General features: G+C 43.6%; 1 protein-coding gene across 3 annotated transcripts in view; it reads right to left on the bottom strand.

Annotated features, from left to right (window-relative positions):
- The window catches only part of LOC109039186 (uncharacterized), a 178215-nt gene that overhangs the window by 110217 nt on the left and 55544 nt on the right, over window positions 1-12454 (bottom strand). The window lies entirely within an intron of this gene.

The raw sequence follows: 12454 nt of genomic DNA, 5'->3' as shown, positions 1-12454 counted from the left end.
CTATCACGTATAGGAAAGGATGGCAGTAGCTACTAAGATGTCTGCCTAAGTACAACTGCCAACTGCCAACCAGAACATAAAACATTTAATTTACTATACGAACATTTATGAGAAAAACGCCCAGAAATGTTAAATCCAACAGATTCGAACTTTTTCAACGTGTTCATAGCGGAATACCCAAGAGAAAACATACCTTGGGGCCATTTCATGAAATACTAAGGCTCAAGGGGCGGGGAGGGGGGTCGAGGCGAGTGTTACGTCATTATGTTTATACGAGTAAATTTAATGGACAGGAACCCAGATCCCACAAGCGTTACAAAAGGGGTAAACTACTTCGACGTGTTCATCACGAATTATCCATGAGAAAATATACCTTGAGAGCCTTTCATGAGAAACGTAACGCTCAGGGGAAGGGAGGGGGGTCGAGGAGAGCGTTAAGTCATTTCGTTTTTATGTCTAAAAGAAGAGGGGCTTAGGTCCCAAAAGCTGTAAATGGGGGAGGATGGAAATGGAAGATAGCAAAGTCCGAAACTGAGGCGTTCAGTATGTCATGATCGATCCCTTGGGGTGCTCCAGCTCTTCTTCCAACGGATGGTCCATTCCACTGGATCAAGGTCAGAGGCTGCGGGGCGAAAATTCCGAGACGAAAGCCCTCGGAACGAACACCGAGAAAAAAGTGACGTTAATTTAACATTCTGGATGTAAAAAAAAGTGTGCGAGAACTCACAGAATGCTGAATTACCCGCTACGACAGTTAGTTTTACATCTTGACATTGCTGAAGTAACTGCAGTTTGTAAGTTCTCGCACACTTTTTTTTTACATCCAGAATGTTTGAACAGTGCATGTCTTTTCAGTGTATGAGTCTGCGGACGAGAGAAAGACGAGGACTTACCCGATGAAATTCCTGATGAAGGAGTAGACGGCGAAGAGGGTCCTGTCGTTGATGTCGAGCTGGGACTTGAACGGGGGCAGGAGGACGGGGGACGACCGCGTCTCCAGGGGCTCGCGGGGGGCAACGCTATCCAAATTCGGGGTCTTGACGGTGCCCATCGCTGGCCAAAACTCCGTCACGGTCATCACATTTTCCCGGGACACAACTCGAGGATGCGACGCACTCTTTAGCGCGGGTGAGGAGCGTGTAGATCGGGGCTCTCCATCGCGGAGCTTCCTCGTCGAACGACAACAAAGAACCCGCCGAGCGCGGATCCCTTCCGCCGTGACGCACTGCAGCGCTGCCTAGGATATTGATTCGCTCGGCGGAGCAGGCGCCCTGCCCGGTCCCTGGCTACCCCAAACCCGACCGCCGTGAGCCGACCCCCGATTTTGGCCCTCCCCGCCCCTGGCCCGCCGCCGCTCCGGCCCGCCTTAGGGGCGCTCCTCGCCAAAATAATTATTAACCCTGCCGATAGGGAGGCGACCCTCCGTAATCGCACGCTAAAACGGACTCGTAGAGCCTTCCTAACGACGTCCGTGATTCCTCGTTTATCTCACGAAAAAACCTAACTATACTTGGATTACATTTTGCAATTAGCAGGCACTATTTCTGGTCCATTTTACAAACAGCATACATGCTTTTGGTTTCCCTGTGCATATATCGACGGTGAAACTACCAAACCACGCATCTCGGTTTGCGACGTCGCAGACTTCCTGTCATACTTTATTTTTTAAATGAAAAACTACTTAACATCCAGTCTTGAAAATTTCTGTGATTTTTCCTCTTTGTGCGGAGAAAATTCCGTGAAAATTTCAAGGAATGATATTGATTTGGTCTACTTAAAAAAATAAAATGTGAGCGTAGATTTTTAAACACCGCAAACGAGATACGTGGTTTGGTAGTTTCACCGTCGATATGTGCTTTTATGAAAGAGCCAGAGGTAATGGTTCCTTATTGCAAAATGTAATCCATTTCAAGGCATGGAGAACCAAGAACATAAGTGCGGTTTTTGAAAACAATAGAAACATTAATGATTTCCAGTAAAACTAGTCTTGATGCATGTTCCGTGATTTAAATGCCCTGCAGACAGTCAATGATTCTATTAGAGGTCGTTAGAAAATGAAATTTCCTGATACATTTTGGTGAAATTCCCAGATAATTGAAGATGTGTCGGATGGTTAAGAGGGCATAATTGAAAATAGTTTTAAGGCAAAACTTCTTTGTCAAAATCTCAAACCCATTCTAGAAAGCGCGAAGGTGATTTAACAAATTTTCCCTGACATTTTCGTCATTTACCCTGACATTTTCCGGTTTTCCCTGACTGTGGCAACTCTGAAAGTCATATGGGTCACGGAATTCTCTCTTGCTAATCTTGATCATTCGATGGACGAAAAATGATGAGAAAAATGGTCAAACTCGTTGATTTGCTTTGAACGACGGAAAATTCGTGAAGTTTGACTTCAAGTTTCCCTGACTTTTCCCAAGGTTTCACTGAATTTTCGAGATCTCGTCGTCATTCTGTTACAGAAGCGACCCCTGCATAAAGATATGGGAATCGTTTTTGCCTTGTCACTGATCGCTACAAGGAGTAAGAAATAAGACACTGAAAGACATTTATCCTCGTCAAAATTATATGCAAAGCACCACCTAGTGCGACACACACACACAGAAAAAGAAACCTCCTTCAATAAATTGAAGATTCCCAAAAAGTAACTTATAATACAAAATTAGAAGTCAACTCAACTTATGATTCGTGACAAAAACTCCAATAAAAATAGAAGTCAAGTCGGTTGTTGAAGAAATCAAACTTATCGTTGGACGAATAACTAGGAAGATTAGTTTTACAAAATGAAAGTTCTTCCTCCTCTGATAAACAGTGAAATGTAATTTGTCGGCAAGGCATACAGTCCAACCGTAAAATTAATTTATCCCAGAGCACTCTGTGGTTATTTTGGTTCCTAATTGGATATGCGTGGACTTAGGTTTTCACCTAGTTGAAAGTCTAAACCGCGATGAACGCAAGTTGAACGCCAATTTCTAATTTCTTGAGTATTGACATTTATAAGTCCGAAATATATGCTTTGATAAACTTTTGTCATTAAATTTTTGATCACATTATTTTTTTCCAGAGAAAAACCAACCAACATTATTTCTTAACATTTGTTTTCTGATTTTTCCTCCAACCTGCATAGAATATTCTGTTAAAAGTCAAAAAATAATTCATAAAGATCAGTAATTTTTTCCTTTGAAAAAATATAAACGATTTATGATGGGATCTTGAAACATTGCACTCGAGGTAAGTACGTGTTTTGCGAAATTTATCACTGATCGGAGTTAAACGCAGACATTGTCGAGGTAGCCGCCGTGTTCCGAGCGAACACAATTTCTGGTGGGAACGAGAGAAACTCGGCTTCTACAAGATGAGCATACAAATTAAAAATCGGAATATCCGGACTTTTCAAAGTTTTCCTGATGACTTTTGAGAAAATTCCCTTAATTTTGTGACAATTTGTGGTTTAAAATAACAATTTTAAGAATTTCTGGGCCAGCAGGATAAAACGCGTGAAACTATGTAACACACAACACGTAAAAATTTACATTTACCGTAAGAAGGTGCAGAAATTTCTGGGCCTTCTCTCTTTATGGATCAAAATTCATCATCAGTTCCATCTAAAGACTTCAAGTAAAAACCTCTTCCTCAAGAAAAATTAAATTTTTCCACTGCTATAGAATCGTGAATACAAAATTGTCTGACATGCCCCCCTCCCCCATTTTTTCAGTTCTAATGGAAAGACTCCATTTCGCACAGCTCGGCCCGCTGCTTGGTCGGGAGTTTTTGAACGCGTCGCGACCATACGAAATGGACCGCGTTTAGGAGAACGGAGCCGAGCCACATTACCTATTGCAAAATTTAATTGGGAAATTTATTACGAGAGGACTTTGTTCGGATTCCTTCAAAAATTGTGCGGAATTTTTTTCTTACCATGCAGAAAACTCAATGAAATTTGCACAATAATCCGCACTACCGTGTTCATGTAAAAACTAAATTGGTAAATTAAATTTGGCAATAGCAGCTGCGGCGTGGTTCTTTCCTGCTAATGGGCCTGTTGCAAACTTTTTCTAGAGCAAAAATAGGAGTCGTGGCTATCGGCAAATGTCTCAAAAATCACGATGAGCGCTTCAGCAAAGTTTGAAATGCACTCCTAACTTCACGATCCGCGTAAGAAATTTGCGTTTTTTTTGAGCTCCCCGCTTCAAAAACGATACTAGAGTACAGGTGAACATTTCGTTAGAGGAGTCATTCCATTCAACCCTTTCGCGATAGCAATCCCCATGACATAGCCGACGCTTCCGTGTGCAAATCGCAATCGGGCGCACAAGGTCAACAAAAGCCGATCTTAATCAACCCGAAGAAATCATGAATGTAAACACACTCGGTTGTTAACAAACTGTTGGAATCTCGTCTGGGCACATGCTTTTTGGCGGATTGGTGTCGCCATGTTGAATATTGTGTAGTATCCTGGTGCCTAGGGGTTGAATGGAATGCTTCCTCTGACGAAATGTTCACCTGTGCCGTGGTATCGTTTTTGAAGCGGGAAGCTTAACAAAAACGCGAATTTCTTACGCAGATTGTGAAGTTAGGAGTGCATTTCAAACTTTGCCAATGCACTCATCGTGATTTTTGAGACGTTTACCAAGGAAACAACTCTTATTTTTGCTGTACCAAAAGTTTGCTAAGTCCATTGCGGTCATATTATAATGACAATATCGTAAGACCTCCCTACAGTCGTGGAACGATTATTTACATATGGAAATATTGTGTTGCGTTCCTACGATTGACTACTAAAGTTACCTGGAAAGCTCTACTTGGCCATAAGTATTTTCTCTGACTTTTCCCGGTTTCCCGCGACTGTGCACGTGGCCACCCCGCTTGTAACCCTGTCCCATTTGTTGATTGAAATCCCTTTAATCCCCGCTTTTCCGGGCTCCCCTGCGGTTTTCCGGGAAACCCTGAGAAATCCCGACTTTCCCGTTCGGCCGTGACCTTGTCGGCGGGGAATTAGGCCGGGCTCGGGGGCAGCCGACGAGCCCCCCGCCCCCCTTTCCGCTCAGATTTGTGCATTCGGTTCAGTTCGCCGGCGCGGCGCCGCCCCCCGGCCCTCCCTCCTGGCGACTCTGCCCGGATCAAAGGCGCTTCACCTTGAACTTCACTCCGGTCGAAGCGGGATCCGGGGCTTGTTGGCGCTTTCGGTTTCACCTTTCCACCGCTTTCAGCCCCCGTGTCCCATGTGCCCTGCCACATTCCTTATAGGAGAACACCTCTGCGCTGCATAGTAAAAGGAGCGAGAAAGTAAAGTAAAAAATTTGGGGCCATCCCTAATATTCCGTAAAGGCGTCCCCCCCCTCCATTCCTCAATTGTCACGCTTCGGTGACGCAGGCCCCTATCCTTTAACACGTAAAAACAAAATAGCGTAATGCTCTCCTCAATCATACTTTTCCCCCCTAGAGCGTTGCGTGATACAGGGACGGCCCCCAACCGACATCTTGCGTTAATATTGGGAGCAGAACACCAATTAACGTAAATGTGCGGTTAGTGTTCTTTTGGGTGACATCGACCAAATCTTTGGGTTGAAAATTTGCAATCTCGTTAAAAATCAGGCGCAAACCGCCAGGATCAAACCTGGCTCATATTGGTATAGTCCAATGCGCTAGCCACTCGCAAGTAACAACCTCTGAGTGACATCGAAAAAAACAGGAGTGTAATGGTTCATCGGGACACTTTCTTCATCCCCTGCGGACTGATTCTTGAAATTGATTGACACAGCGACAGACAAAAAGGACAAGTCGCATACGGAGAGATACTCTTGGTGGGAGCGGGTGGTTGTAATAGACAAAGAAGTTAGGTGATAATCTAACTAACGGCAACCCCTGTAGTTATTAGTCCATAATTTTTTCCCAAAGTAGATGGGAACCATCCATTTCATCTAATAGGATTACTCCATACTTCCGAGGTCTATAGGTTTATAGATTTTAAAACCAACTGAAGAAGACCGCAGTTGTTGGCGGTCGAAACGTTTGTTTCGTTTTGTTTCCTGTAAGTTTTTTATTATTTCTCATCTCCGCACGCAGTTTGAAATATTATTTGTTTAATTTATTTTTGGCTTGTAGCTCGATTATTTAAATCATTTTACTTTGTCTATAGCTTTGTCTATCGATTTCAATTGTCAACCTGCAGATGCCTGAAAGTGACCTACGGTTTGGGTCGATTTTACCAAGAGTGTGCGGTCGATCAACCAAGTCCATTCGATTGATTTGACCGGAAAAAATTAGCTAGAGGAACCATAAACGCGAACATTTTTCACTGCGCAAAGCGTTTCCATTCCCTGAGGTTTTTACAGATTTTCCAAAAGTGACAACCGATCATTGACGCCTCGGCACTGGCCGGAAAACACCGGGAAGGAATCCGCTAACGTCGTGGATGAGCAGGGCGAGGAAACTGCGCTTCGGCGTGATTAAATCGAGTCGACATGCAGCAATTGGACGTATTTCTGTCAGGCAAAACTATGTGCATAATGACGTGAGCCCTGATATGCATGTATTCTTACGGGTATCAGGGCTCATGGCTTAATGCACATAGTTCTGTTTGGCAGAATTACGTCCAATTGATGAAAGCGAGCGTTTACGGAAACGCGTATTGACGACGGTGCATTAAAATGGTGAGACTCAGCAAAACACGAAACCGAGGGATAAATACGAAGCCGGAAGAGGTACACACCGATAAACTTCGCGAGCGCGGAATGGCTCGGATTTAGACGCAATTCATGAATGGATTCGTCTTTACGACGTCACTAACCAGAGCAGATCCAAATGAATTGAAAAATTTTGAGAGTACGTGCAAAAAGACATATAAACATGGGTTTTTCTGCAAGGTGCGGGGATTTGCGAATGGAGATGTTGCATGTGTGAGGAATTTGCGATTTGACTGTTGATCTGATGTAAAAGTTCGCGAGAAACACGATGGTGCCACTGGTTTTCTCTGAAATCAACTCCCAAGCTCAAGAAAAGCTCTCAAGTTGAGGCCAAAATGGCGGGGATATCCGACCCTACCCTGAGAGTCCACCTCTACATCAAGACAAACTCTCCATGCAAAGATAGGGAGCAAATACATTAGCAGTGATGCCGTGCTTTCAGTTTTAGAGTCCCCAAATGAAGTGGCAGCCCTGTCAATGTATTTGCTCCCTATCTTTGCACGGAGAGTTTGTCTTGATGTAAAGGTGGATTCTCAGGGTAAGGTAGGATATCCCCTCCATTTTGGCCTCAACTTGAGAGCTTTTTTGAGCTTGGGAGTTGATTTCAGAGAAAACCAGTGGCACCATCGTGTTTCTTGCGAACTTTTACATAAGAATCAACAGTCAAATCGTAAATTCCTCACACATGCAATATTTCCATTGATAACCGATTCCAATGACAAATTTATCGAGAGGGATCTTCGGTCAAATAAAATGGCAGGAGCACTGAACTGCTGGAAGTTGGTTTGAAAAAGGATCGAGGCGATTGCCGCCGGGTGAGAAGGATCCTAGACCGGAGCTGAACTGGACGGGGCAGAAACTGACCCAGACTCGGGCACTCGGGCAAGAATCTATGGCGAGTCTCGTTTGACGGATGAGCAGCGTCGTAACTCCGTGAGTGGTGCCACATTCCATTCACGGAGAGTCCATCTCGGGATAGCCATAGGTTGTCAATCTGTTCCTTTAAATCCCGATCGCTCACCGCCTTGACGATTGAATGCATCTTCCCTGAACTAAACTCAGAAAAAGTCTTCTAAATATTTATATTGCCTTGGCAATCATTTCATCACAAATTCGTCGATTAGGGTAAAATCAGTTTCAACTAAATCTACGAGCTAACCAAGATCGCGGCTGCAGCTAAATTAGAAGTTATACAAGATTTCCCGGTATTCGGCTACTCATAATGCAAAAACAAAAGTTGAGCTTTTAGCCGACTTTTGGTCGAAACATTTGCGTGTCCACCATGTTAAGGTAAAATTGCAAATACTTATATTAACATCCTCTTGCACATTTTTTTTTTTTTTTTTTTTTTTTTAAAAAAAAGCATGGCCTGAGTCGCAATTATTGGGTAAAATTTGTAAAGTCGGCTGAAAGCTCAACTTTTGTTTTAGAAATTATACTTGATTTTCTTTTGTGTATTATTTTTTAATATAAAAGTAAACGGTACATCCTTCCCGAGTGCAGGGTATGCTTGATGTGGTTGGTTATTAATGTGTACGAAATTTATCAGAATCGATCTATCTGCATTTCACGCGGCCTTTTCTCTTTTTTTTACCAATTCAACAACATTAAATAATTAGTGTAAAAATACATCGAAACTCAGAAAATCTCATGATCGTGAAGGACGTTCTCACTACTCACAAAATTTCACATGAGAAGGATGACGGAGCACGAGGGTGAGTGAATCCTTCACGATCTCAAGATTTCCGAGTTTCAATGTATTTTTTTATTTGATTCTTTTTTTTTTCTTAAATTGGTAGAAAATAAGAAAAAAGGCCGCGTGAAATACAGATCGACTGATTCTGATCAATTCCGTACACATTAACGTAAGTTCGCTCGAATGTTACATTGTCCACTGAAAATGACACATTTACTTATGTAAATTAGGGGGGTTAATTACAGGGGGCGCGTTGAAAAGTTCGAATGTGAACCGCGTATTGTTAGACGTGATTAAAAAGTAAGACTACGGCTGCTTCATTCGAAAGAATCCCTGACGGTCAATTCGTCGCCCTCCTGACATGAGGGCGCAACTACCCTTTACGATGAACCCTGCCGTCCATGCAACTCAATGCTTTTCCGGGCTCATCTCGATATAGTTACGCCATTATGTCAGCCAAGCGACGAATTGCATGAAAAACGGGTGGAGTGCCCGCGCATTCCGGCAACCCTGGGAGCAGGGATGCACAGACCCCCCCCTCCCCGCACACTAGACGTACAACTCCTCACGTATGAACGTTGCATAACGCTATAGTGCAGGTGCACGTGTCGCCGTACGTACGTCTACCGCGTTACCGCACGCTATTTTCCTATCGATCGATGCCACATCTGTAGAAATATACTGAATTCTCCGAAAATCCTGCTGGCTTTTCGGTACAGTCAGGTGCGACGTGGCAACCTCGCTTTTTAGCGGGCCGTCGCGGAGAAAAAGGCACGCAGAATACGTTACATCTTCACGGTAGAGGATGGACGGATTGACGTAAGGTTATCGCAACGTTGCGGGGGAAAATAACGAGGAAGTTTTTATTTTATTTCCAACAGGATTTTTAGATCCAGCACGTTATGACGTCAAGATGACGAATGCACATACCATCTGCATTTTGCTAGCGGTAACGTCTAAAGTTGGTACGTACAGGAAAGGAATCCAGGAATGAGGCGACCAAAGATTACAAAAGACGTCGCAAACCATATAATCTTCATGCCCGTTTGTGACATCCAGCGGGCCGATTATTGAAACTGATGGACAAAGAGGACGTAAGAGATATGAAGGGATCCTATTGGTGGATGCTTGCAATGGACAAAGGAAGTCGGTAATAGACCAACTAACGGCATCCCGCGAGAGGCTCTATAGTTAGTCCATCATTTTCTCCCTAAGTCCATAGGAACCACTCATTTCAACCAATAGGATCGCTCCATACTCCCTACGTCTTATTAGTCTATCGTTTTGTCTATTAATATCAAAAATCAGCCCGCAGAACCCGAGACGGCGAAACCCTGGCTATATGAAAGGATTCTAAGGTTCATGGGGTCGTTGCCGTTGATTTTTCGAAAAGAAGGGTAGGCGAAAATCCGGTGGGCGACATCCGTGCTCCGACCTGTAGCTCAGAGCTGGATCCCTTCTACGGCGAGGTGTTCCTGGATCTGACCGAGAAACAATCTCTACTTGATTTCGTGCCGTACTTGTTCCGCGAGGAGGTCCGCTTGCCCCGATCCCGATGGCAAGTGCGTTGAACCGGCTCCGATGAGCATTTCAACTGGGACCATTTTACGATACTACCATGCGACGCGACGTGCGGCTCCACTGACACCGATTCACTTCCCGCTAGGTGGTCAGCCACGAGCCACTTCCCGCTTGACCCTCAATAGAGTCCCTTTATACTGAGAGTCAAGACAACACCCCTCATGGAGTCACAAACGGGAATAAAGATTACACAAATTGAACGTTTTTCGTAATCTTTGATCGGCCCATTCTTAAATTCCTTTCTCCGTTCCTTCTCTCATTCCGTTTGTTCCTTGTCGAACCCGAAATTGCTTGGTCCATTCCAGATTATAATCTTTGCAATTGGTGAAAATGTAATCTTTATTCCCGTTTGTGACACTGTGAAGGCCTAAAATCCGGTTAACCAATCAGAAATGGATTCGCGTTGTCTTGACTCTCAGTATAAAGGGACTCTAGACCCTCAATCCCCGAGAGGTTCCAACAGGAACTATCCCGTCCTCGGGTACCTTGATAGGGAACGGTGACTCTCAAGAATACTCTTTCGTTTCCTTTAAAGGCAAACATCTCTTTCCCGAACCGAAATAGTGGCTACTAAAACAGGCTAACCGAAAATCAGTACTTTCATCACCGAAAAAAAATTCGGTCACGTGAACCGGACGGTCGGTGTTCCATATCATCCCAACGATTCGGTTGGTCAAACTAAACTTTCGGTTTGTCACACTGAACTTTCGGTTTGTCAAACTGAACTTTTGGTTCGTGTGACCGAACTTTCGGCATGAATGACTTAATGACTAAACTTTGATTGTCAGTCCACTTCATCGCACAAGTTCGGTGACACAAACCGAATTAGTTGGGATAATATGGAACATCGAACTTTGGTGCATACGACCGAACTTTGTTTTCCAGTGACAGTACTTTCGCAGTGCATTCCCCAGAAATGCAGCACCTCCTGCTCGACAGAAAAATTCAGTACTTTTTCGGTGCACCCATCGGACAAAATTCGGAAATTTGGAATTCTCGCTCGCATTGCGACAAAAATCCCTGGTAAAAATTGGCAGTAGAATTTGTGTTCCAAAATACCATAGACCTAAAGCCGGCTGTAAGATTTCCAATAGCTTCTGTGGCTGGCTGTACAATTTCTTATAGCCTTGTATAGCCGATGGCGATTAAGCAACAGCCAGACGATAAGTTTATGCTAAACGTAACTAAATACGAATACTAGGACTTAGTTAGTTTTTGGACTACCGCTCTCTTTTTGTGCCGTAGTATCTTGATTTATTTTGCGAGGAAAGCTCCGTAATTTTGAAGGATGCCTGTCATTCTTAATATGTTGGAGCGCCTTCAATTTCTTATGATAGTGTGCAATACCTCTGGTGTGAAATAGTTGCTTCAGACGCCGTGGCACACTGCGGCGCGGCGGGCGGGCAGAGAGCGCAAAACGCGCATTGGCGCCTACAGACCTAACAGGGATACTTCACGCATTGCGCAATGCGTGAAGTATCCCTGTTAGGTTTGAAGGCGCCAGTGCGTCGCCGCTCCGTTTTGTGTTAGGCTCTAATATTTAATCTCGCGGAGTCAGCGTTTTTCAACTCATGATTTTGAAATGTTTGCACACTCTGTAGGGACTAATCTGATTTTAATTTATGAAAAACAAAATATGTTTTAAAGGAGAATATAATGTGTGTTTTGTAAATATTATGGTAGTTTCGTATCGAACTTAGTGATTTCCAAAGCACACGAATTTCTACACAATTTATTACAGCCTTTTATAGGCAATGACGATAAAGTGTAAAGCCCGGCAACAGAAACTATAGCCCGACTGAATACTTTTGTATAGCTTCGTATAGCCCGGCAATATGATTTGCTCCGCTTTCTACAGCCAGCGATATGATTTTCAATAGCCTTCTTTTGTCGGCTGTAAGAACTCCTGTAGTATTTTGCAACGCAGCTCCTATCGCCAATTTTTACCAGGGATGACATAGACAAATAATTTCATTGGTGGCTTGAAGATTAGCTGATTACACAATCGAGATCTTTCAGGCGGCTACTACTATAAGAATCAACGCGCAGAGGATTGCATACTTTCCAGGTTCTATTAAAAAACACGTGTGGTATGAGGGGGAAAAATGCCGAACCTTTTTGCGGAAATTCCGGAAAAGCTGAGTAATATTTCCAGACTTTCCGGGAATAGCGGACTAGTAAACACTCCGGGCAGCATCTCGAATTAGCTAGCCCGTGTGTAGTTGTGCACTCACTGTACATAAAGTCCCCACGGGGGACAGAACATAGGCTTGCCCTATGGCAGGCACATGTAATTAACAACATGATTAAACAAAAAGGTGCCACTACAATTGTTGACCTTAGATGAGAGACATTCTGGTAAAAATTAAAAAAAAACTGTACATTAGACACTAATCAAAATATATTCATAACTACTTCTACTTGAGCTAGGTGCAAAAACAATTTACTTTCAAAAATATAGGGCCGCAAAAAATGAGTGGGAGGGAAGAGT

Source organism: Bemisia tabaci, chromosome 1 (assembly GCF_918797505.1).
Source record: "Bemisia tabaci chromosome 1, PGI_BMITA_v3".
Taxonomy (NCBI): domain Eukaryota; kingdom Metazoa; phylum Arthropoda; class Insecta; order Hemiptera; family Aleyrodidae; genus Bemisia; species Bemisia tabaci.
The sequence above is the reverse complement of the archived record's forward strand: the minus strand, read 5'-3'. Positions and strand labels throughout refer to the sequence as shown.